This window comes from Acomys minous (assembly GCF_964271855.1).
Source record: "Acomys minous genome assembly, chromosome: 1".
In the NCBI taxonomy this organism is placed as follows: domain Eukaryota; kingdom Metazoa; phylum Chordata; class Mammalia; order Rodentia; family Muridae; genus Acomys; species Acomys minous.
This window is the reverse complement of record NC_140483.1, coordinates 30,568,456-30,571,381: the sequence shown is the minus strand read 5'-3', so window position 1 is coordinate 30,571,381 and position 2,926 is coordinate 30,568,456. Positions and strand designations below refer to the sequence as shown.

General features: G+C 43.7%; 1 pseudogene across 1 annotated transcript; it reads right to left on the bottom strand.

The window, feature by feature from the left end:
* Nucleotides 1-319: 319 nt before the first annotated feature.
* On the bottom strand, nucleotides 320-976 carry LOC311597486 (small ribosomal subunit protein eS4-like; annotated as a pseudogene). The gene has a single exon. The product of its transcript is annotated as a small ribosomal subunit protein eS4-like (transcript).
* Between the last annotated feature and the right edge of the window lie 1,950 nt (nucleotides 977-2,926).

The following is a 2,926-nucleotide window of genomic DNA, read 5'->3' as shown; positions in this document are numbered from 1 at the left end:
CTTCTGGGAACCAAGTTCCCTATATATGAATCTTTGATGAGGGTGGAGACACACATAAACAATCTTTGTTTATTTGTTTATTTGATTGTTTCGTCAGTTTGTTTAATCTAGCACATCACCATGAAAGGCTTGAAAGCATTCCCCCAGCATGTCTCCTAGAGACCACTTCACCCACTGCTCTGTTCAGCAGCTATCCCCTCTCCTGTCTCATCAGCAATGGCGGGGAGGGGGACAGTGGATTCCTTTTCCTTGGGGAAGAGAGATCCATGGTTTGTTGCCTTTGCCAATAACAAAAGTGTTGGAAAGTCAAGTGGCAAAGCTATTGCCATTTGGCATCTTTCACATGAACCACATCAAAAGAGCTGGGATGTCTCTCTGCGTTGGTGATCACACCAATTCTTCCCAAATTAGCACCTCCAGCCACCACACACAGGGTCCTGGTGTCAAACTTCATGAAGTCGGCTATTTTGCCTGTCTCCAAATCAATCTGAATGATGTCGTTCGCCTTGATGAGGGGATCCAGGTAGTGAATAGTGTGAGCATCATGGGTCACCAGATGTGGGATTCTCTTTGTGCCCACAAAGATCTTCCCTTTGCACAACTTGTACTTGGCCACCTCAGGTGTAATACGATGAATAGCAAAGCACCCCACGGTGTCATAGATCAGCTGGAAGTTCTCTCCAGTCTTGTCAATGCTGATGACTTCCATAAACCCAGCAGGGTGGGTGATATCGGGCCTGACTTTGCCATCAATCTTAATGAAGCCCTACATATAAATCTTTTTTTTCTTCATCTCCAGTCAGGACATACTTAACGTCTGTTCCTTAGGAAATGATGAGAGGCAGACATTCCCTTAGCTTGGGAGGGCCAGTGGATGAACAAGGAGCAAACATGCCGGTCAATTTATCCAGCATCCAATGTTTTGGAGCCACTACACACTTCAGATGTTTCTTGGGACCAAGAGCCATGGCTGTGCTCGGAATGGAAAGACCACAAGCAATCTTTAAACCATACTATGTACACACACACACACACACACACACACACACACACACACACACACATACACACACACACACACACCCATGTACAGAATCACTTTCAAGCTATTGCCATCTGCAAAGTGACAGCTCCCGAAGCAGGTCAGCAGCAAGAAAACAAGTAGGTTTCCTGTGAGCTGCTTGTCTCAAATAGCTTGTTTATCTCTTCTTTATAAAAATGTATCTTCTTCCCACGAGAATCCCCAAACAACCCAGGCTGCTGCCAAGACTATATGTTGCTCTCCATAAACTGGCAGCAAGGCCTCATTACTGAAGACAATATCTGCGTAATTCATTGAACCAAACCAGCCACAAACCCTTTATTTATAACAGTGTACTGCCTGATAGATGTACCAGGGTAATGGCGGCACAAAGCTTGTGGGAGTAACCTACCCATAACTGGTTTGACTTAAGGCCCACTCCAGGAGATGGAACCCATACCCAACACTGCTTGAGTGACCAAGAACCCTGAGATTATATAGCCCAGAGTCCTAGGGGAAGACCAGATAATACTTGTCTATAAATAAATAAATAAGAAATGTAGTAATAAAATGACTCCTAATAATATTCTGCTAGACTCATAGATCAGGGCCTTGTTCAGCCATCAACAGAGACGGTTCCTCCTGCAGCACAGGGAAACCAATATAGAGACCCACAGCCAGGCATTATGCAGAGAGGGAGGGACCTTGCGACACTCAGACATGAATGAGATGTCTCTTCCATCAAATCCCTCCCCTCCTCAAAGTTCAGGGAAACCTGCAGAAGAGGAGGCAGAAGGAGTGTAAGAGCCAGAGTGTGTGGAAGACACGAAAAAACAACACCCTCTAAGTCAACATGAGCAATGTTCATATGAACTCACAGAGACTGAAGCTGCACACGCAGGGCCTGCCCAGGGCTGCACCAGGTCCTCTGCACATATACTATAGCTTCCTATTTAGTGTTTTTGTAAGATTCCTGAATGGATGAACAGGTGGGTGGGCCTCAGATTCCTGTGTCTTCTCTTAGGGTTTTTTCCTTCTATTGATTTGTCTTGTCCAACTCCAAAGTGATGGTTTTTGTTTTATCTTATTATATTTTATTTTGTTAATGTTTTTTTACATTAATGAATAAATGAATGAGTGAAAGCCTAGCCACCAGGGAAAGGTTAACAACTGAACTGCCACTTACACCTGCTGAGAGAGGAAACCCAGTTTTCTCCATCAGAGTGACTGGGTATATCAACCACTGCAGCACAGGCCTCATGCTCAGGAGGAGTTGGTCAATATAAAATGGACTCCACAATGTTTTGTGTGCTTTTATTTGGTTGTAGTTTTGTGATTTTCTTTTTCTTTTTAGGGATGGTTTTATCTTGCATTCTTGTTTTGGGGGTGTTTGTTGTTTAGAGTTGGCTGAGGAGGGGGTATCTGGAAGGACTTGGGGGGGAGGGGAAAGGTGATCAAACTATACTTAAATTTAAAAGTTATTTTAAATTTAAAAATAGGTTGTAAAAAAATGTGTTTTCTTAATTTTTCTCTTTGCCTTTTTAAGACCTGTGCCTGTTCATGAGCTGGAGTGCTGACTTGATCCTCTATCCACTGACATAATTTCCCTCACTACAGGAGCTGGGAACTGCAGTAAGATGAGAAATTTCCCCATTGCCATGTCTTCCATCCAATAGAGATGACTTTTCAAAGATGTATATTTCTTTTTTTTTTTTTTAATCTCTTTTTGTTTGTTTGTTTGTTTTTCAAGACAGGGTCTCTCTGTATAGCCTTGGCTGTCCTGGACTTGCTTTGTAGACCAGGCTGGCCTCGAACTCACAGCAATCCGCCTGCCTCTGCCTCCCGAGTCCTGGGATAAAAGGCGTGTGCCTAGGATAAAAGACCACGCCTGGTCTAAGATGTATG